The 18,481-nt window shown below is 47.9% G+C and overlaps 1 protein-coding gene across 1 annotated transcript in view; it reads left to right on the forward strand.

Moving 5' to 3' along the window:
• The window catches only part of KCNIP1 (potassium voltage-gated channel interacting protein 1), a 1,926,792-nt gene that overhangs the window by 301,901 nt on the left and 1,606,410 nt on the right, over positions 1-18,481 (forward strand). The window lies entirely within an intron of this gene.

The following is an 18,481-nucleotide window of genomic DNA, read 5'->3' on the forward strand; positions in this document are numbered from 1 at the left end:
CACTGTGTTGTGTTTGTGCTCCATCTCTGTCTTATGGTAAATGTTTACGCCCAAATACCGGAATGTCACAGGCTGCCAGGGTATCTGCAGGATGGGTAATCTCTCCAGTGGGGTGTTCCTATATCTACCCAAGGGGAACAAACTGGACTTCCCGGGGTTCACCGATATTCCCGAGAGGGTGGCATAACGGTTCATCACCCCCAACACATACTGCAGGTTCTCCTCAGGGTAGCGCAAATAGAGGAGCATATCGTCTGTGTACAATGATATCAGATGTGTGCCGCCTGTCGTTCGGATCCCCACCTGCCCGTATTGTTGCCGCAGGCATATTGCCAGCGGCTCTAATGCCAAAATGTACAACATGGGCGACCAGGGACATCCCTGTCTGGTCCCCCTACTGAGCTGCCATTTATCAGAGATTATGGTTCCCGTTTTAACTCTCGCAATAGGGGAGCTATATAACATCTGGACCCATCTGGTATATCCTGGCCCCATCCCATATCCCTTCAGGGCCACTTTCAGCCATGGCCACCGCACTGAACTGAATGCTTTGACTGCGTCTAATGACACGGTAGCCAGCTCACCCGGGTCTCCCTCAGCCTGATCAATAATATGGTGTAACCTCCTATGGTTATCTGTAATGTTCCTACCAGGGACAGGGCCTGTTTCGTCCGAGTGTATCAGTTTGCCAATTACCCTCATTAACCTATTAGCCAGCACTGCCGTGAGTATTTTACTGTCTTGATTGAGCATAGACAGGGGCCTGTAAGACCCACAGTCTGCGTCTGGCTTGCCTGGTTTCAGGAGCGGGATGATTACTGCCTCACAGAGAGACACTGGCAGTTCCCCTTGCTCATAGGCCACATTAAACATGGCGAGTAGCGGCTGGAGTAGCTCTTGCTTATATGTTTTATAAAACTCACTGGGTAACCCATCCGACCCAGGCGCTTTACATGTGGGCAGGTGTTGGATCACCATCTCCAATTCGTCTGAGGTGATGGGGGCGTCTAGCGCAGCGCGCTCCACATCATATAAGATGGGCAGCGCTATGTCCTCTATTGTTTCTTGTATTTCTTGACTCATTTCTTCTCCTGTATCCTCGTATAGTCGTCTATAATACTTGAGGAACTCCCCATTTACTTCTTCCTGGGTATAACGGATTTGGCCTTCTGCTTCCTTGACCTCTCTGATCATCTGACGGGGGGTCTCATTTTTGTATAACCAGGCTAGTAATCTACCCGGCTTGTCTCCCCCTGCATGTAGCCTCTCTGTATATTTCTTGTAATTTAATCTGCATAATCTGTCCCAGAGTTCACTGCAGGTCATCTGTAAGTCCCTAATCCTGGCGCCATCTCCACTAGTAGTCCCCCCACTTTGTATCAAGCCCTCTAGCTCTCTCTTTGTTTCTTGCAGTTCCCGTTCAATACCTCCCTGGAGCCCCTTGGATTTGGATATGGCCACCCCGCGCACCACCACCTTAAATGCTTCCCATACTGTTCCCTCGGAGCGTACACTGCCGGTATTAATCTCGAAATATTCCTCAATGGCCTCCCTTAGGTCCTCTTGAAATCCCGGATCCTGTAAGGCCTCAGTTCTGATCCTCCATGTCGGGATCCACGCTCTGGGGGTTGATGTCGCCATTCGACGACCAAAGGTGAATGGTCGGACAGTACCTTGTATTCTGCGCCCACCATTTCTCCCATAATCCTGGCATTCACAAACACATAATCCAGCCTCGTGTAAAGGTCCCAAGGTGCTGCATAGTGCGAATACTGCCTGTCCGTTGGGTGCAATCGTCTCCACGCATCCTCTAGGCCAAGGTCTGTCAGCAGTGTCAGCAGCGCCTTGGCTGCCGGCGCCGGCTTTTCTAGTTTGTCATCCGACCTGTCTTCCCTCGGATTCAGGGTGCAATTAAAGTCTCCACCCCACACCGTTGTGCCATCCACCATGGGGCTAATTTTGCTATATAGGGATCTGAAGTATGCCGCAGTATCATGTTGGGGGCGTACACATTTATGATGTTTACCTCTCTATTTTCCAGGAGTCCCGCCATCACCACCATCCTACCCTCTGGGTCTATCGTCGAGCTAAGCAGCTGAAATGGCACGTGTGGTGCCACCCATGTAATAACCCCTCTTGTATATGCAGAGTATGTGGCCCCCATGACGGTGCCACCCCATTTTCTCTTGACCACCTCCGGCTTCTCTTTAGTGAGGTGGGTCTCCTGTAACAGAGCTATGTCAGTCTGCATCCTCCTCAGGTACGTCATCACCTTATTACGTTTTAGATAACTATTGAGGCCCCGTACATTCCAGGTAACAATTCTGAGATTACCCTATGCCATTACAGATCCCACTTCCGTTTCAGTGCCCCTAGGCTTATTCCCCCCTCACCTCTCCCTCCAATATCTTCTCCAATGACCTGTTGTCTCATTCCCTTCCCTCCCCCCAACTTCCCCAACTATACCCCACTGCACACAACTCTTCCCCACCCCCCTCCCTACCCAGCCCCAACAATTGCCCAGCTCCATCCCTGGATCTCAGGCTCACCCGCGTCTGGTCCTGTCTCGTACCTCTGAGTACAAGGACCCCGCGGGGCGTCACCAAACTAATAGTGACCTAACTAAGCGTAACGCTATGGGGTTCGAGGGTTTTTTCCCCAGAGCTCCCGCACATATGATTGGTTTAATCAGTTCAACCGGGTCTTACATGAATATATACTATCCAAGCAGCACCACCTCAGAGGCGTATTCAGTGCTATATTCTAGTCCCAGTGTCTTGCGCTCTGTCACCAAGGGTGCCACAGCCACATATTACTTATCTCCATCCGCAGCCGCCTGGATGCCCAACTCCTGGGGGCGACTCTGCATGTCCAGCCAGCCCATCGCGTCCTCTGGTGTTTCCAAAAACAAAGTTTTGTTCCTGTGGAACACCTTCAGTTTGGTAAAGCAGCATATATCTCTGGCCTGTTTCTCTCAGTCGTCTTTTCACCGTTCCGAAGTTCATTCTGCTGCACTGTACCTGCAGGGTGTAATCCGGGTATGCAGTGATTTTGGTGGGCCCCCTCTCAATCGTTCCACCCTTCAGGAAGAATTCGAGGATCTTTACCCGATCTCAGTAATTCAGAATCTTGGCGATCAGTGGCCTGGGAGGGGCCCCTGGGGGTGGTCTTCTTGTCAGCGCCCTGTGCGCCCTTTCCACAGCAAACCCCTGGGTCAGGGTCCCCCCAGTTAGCTCCTGCAGCAACATGGTTTCAACATATTCTGTTGGGTTTGGCCCTTCCATTCCTTCTGGCAAACCAACTATACGGATGTTGTTGCGCCTAGCACGTCCTTCTGCTTCCTCCACTCTATTCTCCAGGTTGCCTACTCGCTGCACCAGGGCATGTATTTCCGATCTGTGGGTGGTGCAGTCTGCTGTGTTTGGAGCCATGTCTTTCTCCAGATCTCCAGTATGCTCCGCGAGCGATCTCACATCTTGTCTAAGCAAGTTCACCTCCTCCTGGACCTCGCCAACCTTACGATCCAGTGCCACCTTAAGTTTGTTCACGGCCGAGCTCAATTTAGTCTCCCAGGTAACTTTAAGGTCCGCAATTGCCGCTAGCACCTCTTGGATAGTGCCCGGGGCCTCCTCAGTCACAGCGGCAGAATTGACTTTGCTCCGGGCACTATCCGACCCCAGGAGATGTTTTTGCAAAAGCCTCCAACGTGGGCTGCCTGCTCTTCGGTCTCACTATTTTGCTCGACATTATGGCGTGTCTCCTGCGTGTATATTGGTGCAGCCGCCTCTGCTGCGTGGGTCCACTTGGTGTGGTGCTGTTCCAGAGGCAAGGGCTTGGCAACCCCGTTGGGAGACGACCCCTGCTGCCCGCTGCACTCTAGGAATGGGCTGAGTCCTCCCACGTATGTGCGCTCGTTAGGTACCGTTCAGCTGGCTCTCTGGTGGCCAGAATCTGCTGCCTCTCCTACCTCTTACTGCGCCGGGGTCTGTCCGGGCCTCACAGCTCTCAGGCCCACCGCCATGTGTCTGGCTTCATTGTGTAGCCCAGTGTCCATTTTAGCAATATTCCACCTCACTTACAAGTGGTGGGGCCTTCTAGGGACCACTCTTGTGCAAGCAGCCTCAGTGTGTTGTGCCTTGGCATCGAGTGCACAGCTTCCGAGGTGCGACGACTATTTCCCCGCCCTACATTGTTATAATGACCAGAGTCCTTTTCCCCCTTCTCTTGTCCGCCAGAACTCCTGTCACATCCCCGAGAATTCTACGCGGCTCTCTCCAGCGTCGCCTCCGGCTCTTCTTCCCACCGCCGTGAGCCTCCGGCTCCCTTTTCAGCACTTGCTGTCCGGCCGGGCTGCTGCTTCCGGCGAATCAATCCCCTTTGTTCCTTGTGCACCTAGCGCCAGTGCGCTTCATTCGGGCACCGCTCTGTGGAGTCCTCGCAGGGGGGGCACTCCAGTCTGTGTCCGCCTCCGCAGGGGGCAGGCACCCCAGCTTCACGCAGCTCACCCGGCTCACACCATGTGAGCTATTCAGTCTTGGTCGACTCGCCGGCGGATGCACGCGTACGGCAGGCACTTCTGCAGCTGCCGTTACCTCAGAGCGCCCGCCTCCCACAACACTGGCCGGGTGCTCTGCTTCCAGCCACTGGCCCTTCACAGCCCGCCGAGCCCTGGCCTGGGCTAGCCCTTCGCTGCGTCCCCCTCTGCTTATCCCAGAGGGGGCCCGTGATCTTTGGGTAACATGCGCGCGCCGTTTCCAACCCCGCTCGTGGCGTAGGCAATTAAGCCCCGGGTGATCCGCCGCTGCCGATCAGCGCTGAAGTTCGGGTCCTCCTCCGTCTAACTGCTGCTCCCCACTTCGTCATTCGCTACTCCGACTTGACTGGCCGTTTCGCACCGGGCTCAGTGCCGGCCCTTTGCTACTAGGATATGTACATGCAGCGAAGCTGCAGCGGGTGCCTCCACGCTACCAGTAACCTCCGTCCGCGGCTTTAATGTCCTGGTCGCTTTACGACCCTTTGTGTGCCACCGCCATTTTTCTGTTCCATAGAGTCAGGCGCTCAGCCAGCTCCTTTCGGCCGCAGCTCCCTCAGCCGACGCGGATCAGCTCCACTGTGCATGCGCTGTGCTCCCTGAGCGTTCACGCATCTCTGGGTATGCCGGCAACCTGTTATATCGCCCGTATTCTCCGGTAATTCAAAGGATCGATAAAGGATCAGCGGGAGCCCCGTCGAGACGCGTCCACTCACGTAGCCATCAGGCCACGCCCCCCCAGAACAGCTGGAGAGTTAGAGTCAAGATTTGCAAGCCGTTCTTCGTGGGTGTTCAGGAGAGCATTTTCCGTGACTCTGGATGCTCATAATCCAGATTTATGGTCATGTAAACAACCAAAAAGATCACTGTGGAGGATCAGTTGGGGGAAGATCAACTTCTCCAGGAGCTTCCCAAAGAAGGGTGTAGTGGAGATAGGGCGGTAGTTGGCCAGACATGAGGGGTAGGCTGAAGGCTTTTTTAGAAGGAGGTGCACAAGGGAGTGCTTGAGAGAAGAAGGGAAAGAACCAGCTGCTAAGGAGTGGTTGCAGAAGTTAGCAAGAGCCAGAGCAAGGGAGATGAGGTTGTCCTTAATGGTTCTGTAACAATAGGGAGAGACTGTAATAGAACAGACTACTCTAGAGATCTCATCTGTTGTGATAGGTGAGATGGAGGAGAGAGTCGATGGGGTGGAAGAGAGGCGAAGGGAGACAGGGGATCAGAAGGAGGAATGGAGGAAGGGCAAGAAAGAGAGGTCAGAATGTCTTGAGCTTTAGAGGTGAAATTGGTGTCCAGTGCAGTACAGTGGGCCTGAGAAGGAACAGGTGAGGTGGAGATTGCAGATGTATCTGCTAGTTCCTCACAGCTTTTGAAGAGTTCAGCTGTGTTGCTAGAGGCTACAGAGATGTGGGCCCTCTTCTTGGAGTGGATCGAGAGACGGTATTGCCTTTGGAGTAGGCAACAGGCCAGTTTGTCAGAGGATATGCCTGAGGTCTGCCACTTCCATTCACTTTGCACTTGCGTTTCAGAGTTACTAGATAGGAGTCGTAGCAGCTGTTATGCTTGGAGGCAGGTTTCAGGTGGATCCTCATGAGGGGGCAAGAATGTCAAGACTGTTAGTGAAAGCAAGAAGAAGACTGGCAAGGACAGAGTCAGTGAGAGACTCAGGAGGATGGGAAGGAGGAGGGATGAAGGTGGAGGCAAACGCAGCAACTGACACTCGTTTCATTGGTCGGATGACCACGAAATAGGCTGGCAGTGCTGGTGGATGCTCGGTCAGGGAGCCGAGATGTCCCAGATGAGAAGAGAGGGGAGAGTGGTCAGGCCTGGAGAAAGGGGTAGAGAGAGGGTTGGAGAATGGAAGTTCAGCGGGGATGAAGGCATCAAGAGTGTGTCCAGCAGAGTGTCGGGGGCAGTAGGAGAGAATAGTGAGGGGGGCCTGTTGATAGCTATATGGGTGAGAGAGAGAGTCGGAGAGACTCCTAGTTTGCAGACAAGACTTTCAAAGGAGGAGTATGGCTAGGTGGGTATTAGAGCGGTAGGGTCCCACTAAGGGAAGATCAGGGATATTGCACCACCATGTCAGTTGGGCTGAGGCTTGGAGAGGATCTTGTAGCGGTCACGGAGAAGGGAGTCAAAAGCAGGGACTCAGCTGGCATTGAACCACGTCTCGGTGAGAGCGAGGACGTTGAGATAAAAGTCTTCAAGAAGGAGGCAGATGTCAGAGAATGTTTGACAGAAGATTGAGCATTCAGACTGGCTAAGTGTAGCTGGTCACCACCTTTGAAGGTTTTCTGAGGAGGTGTTCAGGAAGGTGGTACACCCATCGGAGGTGGTGAAGGAGGTGCAGAGAGAGAGAGAGAGAGAGAGGAGGAGTAGCAGGAAAAGGAAGGAAGTTGATGAGGGCAGCATTCGCCGGTCAAAGAAAAAAAAAGATTAGGTTGAGGACCCTGGGCCATGACAGTGCCATTGTTGTAGACATTAATGAAGCACCTAGAGGACGAGAAGAGTGCCAAGAGTACTTCCCATCTAGTGCCGCCATTAATGGGTGAAGTGAAAAAGGTGAAAGGGTAGATATCAGATGGAAGGTCCAATGGTCTGGAAAGGGGACAGAGAAGAGGCTATCAGTGATAGTCTGTCTGGAAGTAGCACTAACATAGATGTCAGCAATAGGTAGGCCAGGATTAAAGGCCAAGAGATCTTTTTAAAACGTTTTTCTTCCAGACTTCATGAGAGATGGGGGAGTTGGAGAGTGCCATTGAGAGAAAGGAAAAAGGGGACAGATGGCGAGGCTGCACAATGCACGGGCAACTCATTAGGCAGCCTAGCAGCTCAGGGAAGCAAGAGGATGCACAGATGTCAGGAACACCTAAATTAGAATTTACCAGAAAGAACTAAAATGCAGCACAACATGGAGGATGCACAGATGTAAAGCACACCTAAGAATGAATTATGATGTATTTTTCTCTTTTTAAGCAATTCCTTAAGAAACAGCAGAACATTCAGTATGAGGCACAGCAAGATGCATATTTCAATTGGTGCAGATATTAGAAATTATAGTTAGGCAAGTAGGGAAAGGATGCACAAAGGATGCAGGAAACAAGCAAACAGTCAGAGTCAGAGACACCCAAAAATGTTTAGGGACCATCGCTGCCTAGCCCTGTGCCTTTCTTTATGCAAGAACCCATGCCAATGTGGTTTTACATTTCCCTCTTGCAAAACAGCTGAAATGTTGAAAGCACTTGTAGATACAGTTTTCCAAAAAGATCCATACATATTGAAGCAAACATTGTACCAACATGAACAAAGCTCTTTGGAGGCTGTAAGTGATTTCAATCCGGCACTTCACCTAAGTCAATGCCTAGTGTGGGATGCACAACTGAAACCCTTAATTATTTATTTGTGTCTATAAATTATTTTATTCTGATCGATGTACCACTTATATCAGGCCCCTCTCTTTTAACCCGCCCAGCCCCCCGGTCACACTGAACCAGGAATCAAGCTGGTTTGCAAAGTTAAAATATTTATTATGTATTGCACAATATATATCACACTATTTTGATGGGTGTACAATGATCACTAATAGGGTGATATCACACTACACAATCTCTTTAATTAAAAGGAGTAATGATGAGAAAAAATAATGCAGCACAGAAATAACACTTTTGTGTATGTTCAACCAAATGGCAATGTGGTTAATATTTCCCCCTGCATACCCCTCAATCTCCCCAATATGCAAAATTAAGAGATAGAAGAAGAGAGAACAGGCTTCAGGAATGCAGAATTCAACAAATGTATCAATCCCAACCCCCCCCCCAGCAAACACAAGAGGGAAGCAGGAACGATTGGCAAACTGTCAAAAATGGTTTCAATCTGGCTTTGAATGAATAGGTAAAACACTGAAAATGGTTTAATTCACTGAAATTATTTAAATCCTAATGGGAGCCACTTTGTATGGGTTCAGACAAACACTAGCAATGATTTGAGAATACTAAGCAAGTTGAAAGCTTAATTTTGAGGTTGGGTGCAATGAAAAGCTATTTTACACGTTATAGGTATTAGCCAAACGAAAAATTTGCGGCAAACTTTTCTGTGTGCGGTATGCGTGATTGCGGAAAAAACTATTGGAAAGCTTGGGATGTTAGCTACAAGTAGACACTTAAATTTAGCTTCTAGCATAAAATATTAAGAAGTTATGAACGTTTTTTTTGGAGGTCGTTTTTTTCAGAAAGAGGCAAAATTGTAAAAAAAAGATGCGCTTTTAAAATACAAACACGGTTTCTGTGCACTAGGGATGGACTATGAAGAAACAAACTACACGACAGCACAACCACCAGACCAGGATGTCACCAATTAGGTTTTTGCCCGCCGAGACGCTTGCCTTCTTCAGATGAATATATTAGCGCAAAGAGGATTTTAACAATATTATTACAGGACAAAAAGATTTCTAACAATACAGTTCTGGATATTAAATAGATTTGATTTGGATAGGGATGACTATGGACAGTACATAGGCTAGTGACAATCCTATACTGTGGGCCTCATTACACGGATGGCGGGGAACCATGGCGCTACTAGTGCCATGGTTCATGCCGGTAAAATACCGGCACCGCCTTGGCGGAAAGGGGAATTACCGACCCATTCCCAGGTTGGCGGGCCGGTAATTCCTCCTTCCACCATTGCCCTTCCCCATTCCCATTTTTGCCCCATAGGGCATAATGGGAATTGGGAAGGCGCTAATTACGGTACCGCAAATTGCGGTACGGTAATTAGCTCCCTGGGTCCCTTTGCGGGTTGGTTTTTAACGCCTGCAAAAAGCAGGCGTTAAATCCCCCAACCCGCAAAGGGACCTCATAGTAAGGCGGTAAGGATTCACCGGTACCGGTATTTTACCGGTACCGGTAAATCCTTACCGCCATCCATGTAATGAAGCCCTATGGAAACTCCCTATCAATGTTTTGAATGGAACCGTCAGGGATTCTGGTCAAAGATTTCTGGGACAGACTGCTGGGCACACTGGACTGGACGGGTCAGCGATCAGCAAGGCCCTCTGAACACTGCACGGCAGGACTGAACAGGATCTGCAAAGGCTTTTTGGTCTGCACAGCACAGCACGGCACCAGACGTGATTTAATCTGCCCTTCTGGTTATGAAGATGATTCTTTGGCTGGCAAGCAGATACAGCACAGCCTGGCTGCTTCTTTGTTTTCCGCTTTAACTTTAGGGATGGGTTCTGGAAATTAGGCCCAGCTGAAAGTAGTCCAGCTGTGAACTGAGGCTTTCTGCTTGCAAAGTTTCTGTAGTCTGTATCAAGGAGTATGGATGGGTCTCCGTCAGAGTGCTTCGCCAATATCAGGATGGTGGGTGGATCAGTGTGTTTCTCTAGGTCCTAAGCTGTCTCTATTTGTGTGTTTCATAAAGGGGTGGGTATGCTGATTATCCTAGGTGCACCACCTAGGCAGTCTATTGGCTAAAGTCTGCTCTCTCCCTTTGATTGGAGGAGAAAACAGAGTGTTATCATAATGATCTAGTTTATGAGGCAAAACATCCTCCCCTTTGCCTTTTGCACATACAATCTATTTTTGATATAATACATCTTGACATGTGTATAATCTTTGTACCAATAACATACATAGAGCCCATATTTTGTGGAGCAAATATTCTTCCAAGCCCCGTAGCTGTGAGGTCTTGGGTGTGGATTTGACAATTATTTGCACTTTTTATCCAGGACACAACATCTGATTTGTCCAGAGTTTTTTATATATGTGTGCATGATATCTGGGCATAATCATATGAAGTTTCATGCTTCTGGGATAAATACAATTGCTACAAAACCAGAATTTTCACTGCGCCTTCTCAGAACATCGCACATATTTCTGGCACCTCATAAAATGTGCACAAAAACATCACATTCACAATGCTGTTAGTTCTCTAATTTTTACAAATTTGCAAAGTCCTTTATTAGTCTTTTCCAAAAATATGCTTTCTGTCCATTGAGAATCAACACAAATGTCTATTCCCACCTCCAAAGGTTTCTTCTAGCTCAAGAGCAATCCCCGCCTTCTTCCTCTGGCAGAGGCCACTGTTGACACTTACAATCTGCATATCCTTTCAGCCAAGGAAGGTTCATTGTCTCCTCCAGTAGCAGCAGCCCAAAATCTCCTCCCCTCTTAATCTACACCTGAATGTGAGTTCCTGGCCCTTGTGGGAAGCAGGGGAGATGCCTTTTGTTATGGGAAAGCTGGGAAAAACTGGTTTGGTGACTCTGAGTTCAGCTAAATCCACTGTCAATTTATAACATTTTCTTAATTTAAAATAAAACAATTTTTATTCAAGCAGCTAGAACTCTGATTCCAGTCTCTAAATCATGGAGATTAAATAGTTACAACCTATGTTCCTCTTAATGACAGGTCACTTAGATGTAAGACATTACATCTTAATGGTGCTAATTTGCAGTTTAAATGTGGCCTTTTGGAACAGTCACAGGCGGCCGCTGGTACTGCGCCCATATTTTGACAGATTTTCACAGGCAAGCACACTTTTTACTGTGGATATTTTGATGATAGATTTCACTTTTCCTGACATTGTGTGTTCATATTGATTCCTTAAATGAAGTGGCGGGTAACACCCAGCAAAGATATTGGGTGTTTTCTGATGTTTTGGACTGGCATTCTGTATTTTCAGCAACCAAGAAAAAGGGATTTAAGGGCAATTTCTGTGTTTCTTTCAAGAAAGCACTGCCTTTCAGGCAATTTTCAATTTTTACTCAGTAGGCAGCCCAGTGACAGGTTTCAGCAGTGAGGTCTCCTTCCCACTACTGGCAACAGGCAAAGTAGATTTGGCAGCCATCTTTTTTGTTTTCAAAGCGAAATTTCCATAGGTTTTGGCATGCATAGGGCTTTTGCAGCCATTTTGTTGACTCTGGTGCCACCAGCACACAGGGATTTAGCAGGGCAGAGCCTTGTGGGTTAAAACATCCCACAAGGACTGCGAGAACCTGCCTCGCTATCCAGACCTTATTTTGCTTGGCCCTACTGTGTACTGTGAATCTGCCATTTCTTTAGTCTTGCAAGCTTTTGGGTTGTCCTGGTACATGGGCAGGTTGTGTGCGGTGCCATGGCCGGGATCTGGCATCCTCTTCCTGTTTCGTTCTCTCTTTTCTTATTGTTTGCACATTCATTCTCATTGTTTTCAACGTTGCTGTCTCTTCGCTTTCATGTTGAGTTATTGCATGTGCTTGCGCCAGCCAAGTGATTGTAGGCACCAAGAAATGTAGTTGGCGTTGTGTATGGCTTCATGCCCAAACCCTCTTTCGCTTTTATTAACTAATGTCCTGAGACTGAAAAGGGTACATTTTTCGCCTCTTTGTTTCCATAGAGTTACAAAGCAGCTTCCTTGGACACTCAGGTAAGGTTCTTCATGTAGGCTTAATTGTAGTTACTTTATAAGATGGTACAGCGAACCACTGAGTCCCATCACCCTGGCTAGCTTCTACCACCTGATTGGTCCTAGAACCTTTACATAGCATTCACTCCCAAACATTCCACACAGCACACCAACATTCTCTCAGCTCATCATTCACATGCTTACATTGCAAGCACTTCAAAACACATCTCCCTCCCTACACACACAAAACCACACAAGGATACACATGGGGAACACACTAACAATGCATCTATTTAAGGAGAGATGCCACTCACGAAATGATTGGAGAGCGTCCCCTCAACATACTCCACATTCGTACACCGAGGGATGTCCCCCCTCTACATTTGCTAGCTTCCATGCAGCTCTCCTCAAACATGTGGGGATGTGCCTACATCCCCAACTTGATACGGATACATTCTGCCAACACTCACTTCTCTAACAGAAGGCGCGATTCTCCAATCCTTCTGGGACACCATACCCACACATACAATGTGGAGGCGCGACCCCCCAACCTTGTTGAACATCATAACCACACTCACTCTCCGGAAAGGTGCGACCCTCTGATCCTTGTGGGACACCATACCCACACATACACTGTGGAGGCGCGATCCCCCAACCTTGTAGAACATCATACCCACAATCAGTCTCCGGGAAGGCGCGACCTTCCGATCCTTGTGGGACACCATACCCACACATACACTGTGGAGGCGCGATCCCCCAACCTTGTAGAACATCATACCCACAATCAGTCTCCGGGAAGGCGCGACCTTCCGATCCTTGTGGGACACCATACCCACAGCTACACTGTTCCACAGTGAAGTAGAAATGCTGTACTCCACGTTGCAAACCTAAGGGCGAAGATTATGAAATACATTTTTTCCAAAGTCTAAGGCAACTGATCCTCCTCCATCGCAGTGCACGATAAGGCCGGAACCCAGCTATGCGTGAGTTAGATAGGACCCGGAAGTCCAATGGAAATGGTCACAGCGTAGATCTATAGTAAACTCTAACTACTTCGTCCCTTTCTTTGTTTTTTGTTGCATACAATGTTGATCATAAAAGAACTGAGAATAGTTTTTCTGTTAACCCTTGCAACGCAAGGTCGTCACTCGTACAATCAGCATCTCCAGTGCTTTGTGAAACAGAGTTAGAAAAGGTAAAAACCACAATGTTATGTTTACATTCGAACAGGGAGTCAAAGTGCATTTTCTGTTTGTTAGGTCATGGCTGCAGAGGATGGTACTACGATTAACACAATAAAACCATTACGGGCTACTGTGGGAACCTGTAAATGCTTATGTTAAATGATGCGCTCAAAATGAGACTGTTAGACAGATGTATGATAGCAGGCTGGCATCTGCTTAGAGACCCCTTCAGGGCGGTTTGATGTATGTTCTCTAATGTGTTGGCCGTAATAAAGGGCACAGCACCTTTCAGGGCAGGGAGTTGGCACCCTGCAGCATTGTAGCGTTGTGGCCAGGGCGTGCAAATGACACGAACAAGGAATATCCCAGAAGGAATTCATCTAAACAGGTTTTACAATGATGCTAGCAATCTGGAAACAGGAGAACCGTCGGCCTTATCACATTTTAAGGAGATAAGCAAGCACAACCTGCACATGTTGGCATGATTTGTAATAGTGATAGTATTATTAATCAAAGGTATATGTTTTATAATGAAACATAAGGATAGAAGCATTTGAACTTGTTCTTAATAGAATGCACACAGTGCATTTCTGAATACATGTGTTAATCCTTTTGATAAATTAATTGTCAGAATTAATCAGAGAAGGACACGTGTTTCATCAGGTGTATAGAAGCAGGTGTGTGGTGGCTTGCCATTTCCTCTTCTTAACTGATCTACTCTCCCCAGATCCAGCAGGCCAGGCGTGTCCCCAGATGTTGACGATCTCTCATGCTGACTGTATGGGCAGGCTTTCTTCCTTCCGATTGGAGAAATCACTGTAACACAAGGATCGTATTTGTGATTGTGATGGGTGCCCTCTCAAAGGAGTGCAATATACATTATTATTTTCTCAATATTTACAATCTCGCCCCTTTAGTGACTTTTCGAAAAAAAATAAACTCAGAATAGCACATTATTGGTTAGTTCATTGGGAGGGATGTCACTATTTGAGCACCTTTCACACCCCTCCATTCACAGGTCAAATACAAAAGGACACAGGCTCTTGTACACAGTAGAACAATGTTGCTAAACTGAGGTGTAACTCACCCAGAAACCTTCACTTATTTAAATAAGAAGAATATATGCCACCATGTACTCTGTGTATGGAAATGAGTTACATGTTTTATATGCTACTGCCATGATTCCGAGGTCAGTACATTGCTGCAGAAGTCTAGAAAACATTGAAACAATAACTGCCATGTAGCTTAATGACTTGGACTGCTTTTGCCCTACAACCTACATTACACAGAGGTGGGGTGGCGGGGAAGGGGTAAATAACTTACTTGGGCTACAAGTCACCCAGATGATGAGATCGCCACTGTTACCAGAATATGTATGTGTTGTGCTAATTAGGTGAACCGTAGTAAGTTTAGAGAGAAAGACGGTGTGTGTCTGTGTATGTGTGACTGTGTGTGTCTTTGCCCCCTTTATTTCCTCATATTTGCCCTCCCCGTCTGTCCTGAGGTGGGCTTGAGCGGGAAGCCTGGAGAGATAAAGTTGCAGTGTATCCCAGCGGGGCTAATGCACTTGGGAGTCTTTCCCGGTCTAAACCTAATTCCCCAACCACGTCCGTTGGGGCAGAGAGGATGTTTGGGTGCTTTATTGTCTCTTGACGGGGGTCATAAGGCTAAGGCAAGGTGCCAATAACCTTTCCTCATTTTCCCATTAAGGTGAATGGGACTGGCAAGGATAACATCATCTACTGGTATTATTTCTCCCAGAACAATAGCCCTTTTAAGGTTAACAGGATATGTCCAGTGCCTCCTAGAGTTGTGCATAAAGCTGTACAATCTTCTGTAGGGCCGGTCATGTTGATATGATATGATAGGTTATTTATAACGCGCTTAATACCCAGAGGTGATCGAATCTGTTGTGCTTTGTGTCGTCTTGCTTCCAAGGCGAGCATGTTGCCCCTGAGCTATCCTCCTGAGATTCCCATTGGCGAATCAGGAGCCAGGTGTAGCCTTTTCATAGCTCCAGGTGGAAGTTAGGGAATCCTTTGAGAGCTTTCCTTGATTTCCCTGATATTTGGCTCAATACTGAGACAGAGGAGATGTGCCTTGATAGAATCACTACACATTGGCCCTCATTCCGAGTATGGTGGTAGTCATGGTGCTATTTGTGCCATGACTGCCTCCCATACTGGTACCGACTCCGGTTTGGTTCAATGGGGACATACCGGTCCATTCCGACCTTGGAGGGACCGATAAGTCCCCATTTACCAAACCATTCCCCATTCTAATTTGAGCCCCCATTGGGCTCAATAGGAATGGGGAGGGCGCAAATAACAGGCCGGTGAATGCCGAGCCCGTTATTTGCGCCCTGGTCCCTTAACGGGTCCTGTCCTTAACACCTGGTCAGACCAGGCATTAAGGAAAGGACCCGCTAAGGGACCTCGTAGTAGGGCGGTAAGGGATTACCGGCACTGGTCTCCTTACCGGTGCCCGGTATCCCTTACCGCCCTACTCGGAATGAGGGCCATTGTATTGTTGCCCACTCCTGGAGGACCAAAAGGCGCCTGCAACTAAATTAAAGAGGTCCTAGGGATGCTTTGGGAACCCCAATGTGTTCTCCATCTCATGAACCCTTGTATAGAGGAGATAGGAATTATCATCTGAGAAATGTCTCTACTTGACACCAGGCACCCGGTGGGCACATGCAGACGGAAACAGCAACTTCCTCTCGGTTGTTCTGCGCTTCTCGGAAGAAAATACATATCCTAATGCTAATGGACATGTGGATGAAATCCCGAAGGAAAGTTCTGTGAGAAGTGATACATGTACCATCCAAATCAGCCTTTTGATTGAGCCTAATTATTCACTAATGAAATGTGCAGAAGATGAATGCATCCAGTATGCACACTGACAATCTGATAAGGGAACACGTGGGACAACTCTAACAAAGGACAGATCTTTCTAATACTTGCACATCAGGACATGAGCTTTGCCACACCATTGACTCAGTGGGCCTCATTACACGGACGGCTGTGGACCAAGGTGCTATTAGCACCTTGGTCCATGCCGGTTAAATACCGGCACCGCCTTGGTGGAAAGGGGAATTACCGCCCTATTCCAAGGTTGGTGGGGCGGTAATACCACCTTCCCCCATTTCCCTTCCCCATTCCCATTTTTGCCCCATAGGGCATAATGGGAATGGGGAAGGTGCTAATTACGGCACCGCAAATTGCGGTACCGTAATTAGCTCCCTGGTCCCTTTGCGGGTTGGTTTTTAACGCCTGCAAAAAGCAGGCGTTAAATTCTACAACCCGCAAAGTGACCTCGTAGTAAGGCAGTAAGGGTTAACGGTCACCGGTACCATTAACGGTGACCGTTAACCCTTACCGTCGTCCGTGTAATGAGGCCCAGTGTCTGCAGATAAAGGTTTACGCGGGAATCCACCCAAACGTATCAATCAGTTGTGCAAAGAAATACATCACTATTCACAGTGTGAGGGTGAATCCACCCAAAACGTATCTATCGCCTGTACGCAGCAAGACATCACTATTCACACTTTGTGAAGGAAATCCACCCAAAAGTATCAGCTGTGCACAGAAAGACATCACTATTCAAAGTGTGAGGCTGAATCCACCCAAAAAGTAACTATGGGCTGTGCACAGAAAGACGTCACTGTTCACACTGTGAGGGTGAATCTACCCTGAAGTATATGCTGGCTGTGCACAGAAATACGTCACTATTCACATTGTGAGGGTGAGTCCACCCAAAGGTTTCTATCAGCTCTGCACAGAACTGCCCGAACTATTCACAGTGTGAGGGTGTGTCCACCCAAAAGTATCTATCAGTTGTGCACAGAAAGACATCACTATTCAAAGTGTGAGGCTGAATCCACCCAAAAAGTAACTATGGGCTGTGCACAGAAAGACGTCACTGTTCACACTATGAGGGTGAATCTACCCTGAAGTATATGCTGGCTGTGCACAGAAATACGTCACTATTCACATTGTGAGGGTGAGTCCACCCAAAGGTTTCTATCAGCTCTGCACAGAACTGCCCGAACTATTCACAGTGTGAGGGTGTGTCCACCCAAAAGTATCTATCAGTTGTGCACAGAAAGACATCACTATTCAAAGTGTGAGGCTGAATCCACCCAACAAGTAACTATGGGCTGTGCACAGAAAGGCGTCACTGTTCACACTGTGAGGGTGAATCTACCCTGAAGTATATGCTGGCTGTGTACAGAAAGACGTCACTATTCAAAGTGTGTGCAGGGAATCCGCACAAAAAGTATGTATCGGCTGTGCACAGAAAGAAGTAACTATTCACAGTGTGAGGGGGAATTCACCCAAAAGGATCTATCAGCTGGGCACAGAAATAACTCACTATTCACAGTGTGAGGGGTAATCCACCCAAAGGTATCCATCGCCTGTACGCAGCAAGACCTCACTGTTCACAGTGAGAGGGGGAATACACCCACCAGAATCTACCTGCTGTGCACTGGGAGGCACCACTATTCAGAGTGTGAGCCAAGTGGTTCTTTGTTAAAACTTCAACAGAGATTAAGATAGAAGCAGGGCTTCATGTGATCTGAACGAATGGTGTGTCTGCGACAGATCTGACAGAGGTGTTGTTGATAGCTGTGCATTTTTCTCAAACAACATCCCATTGTGTTTGCTAATGGGGCAGTTGTTTATTGTTGTTTTTTTTTTACCTTTCAGTACTTCAACGTTAAACCGTGTTATCCATGAGTTTTTTTCGTTACTTGTAAAATGAAAGTTTTAACTCTTTAAATTATGTTACTTGCATAGCTGTACTAAATGTGTCTCTTGTGAAGAGGAGCAGCCTTGTACTCAGATTGCTATCTTAAAACCAGAAAGATGTGCTCTAGCACCTTGAAGCGCATTTGTGCTAGCTGGAATTGCAAATAAAGTTCTCAGACCAAATAACCGGACAGACTCTCCAAGAATATGGCAAAGTATTACTTTATTCTCCTTTAATAAAGCAGAGAGAACTGACAGGCATCAGACTGATGCATGCACACTCACATGTTAACTTGATTAAACAGAGGTTTTATACCCCATTAGCACCCGGCACACGCTGCGCACCAGGAATACAACGTGTGGATTGGCTCTTTTGCGAGCCATACCACATGGTATTCCCTTGTACGCCGGTGCGTCTTGCACCTGCCGGGTGCTCTGTTCGCAACAAGGGGTGTGGCAGCCCCTTAGCCAATGAGGAGGCTCAAAACGGGGCAATCCCCGCTCCGAGCCTCCCCATGATTGGAGGCTGCCTTTGTCCCCCGCCGGGGACTCAGGTAAGTGTTTTTTCCCCCACTCACCTCCCCCGCAAAATATCCCCTCCCCTCCTTCCCAACCTCACTTACCTTCTT

This window comes from Ambystoma mexicanum, chromosome 3q (assembly GCF_040938575.1).
Source record: "Ambystoma mexicanum isolate Mex_15411 chromosome 3q, UKY_AmexF1_1, whole genome shotgun sequence".
Lineage (NCBI taxonomy): Eukaryota > Metazoa > Chordata > Amphibia > Caudata > Ambystomatidae > Ambystoma > Ambystoma mexicanum.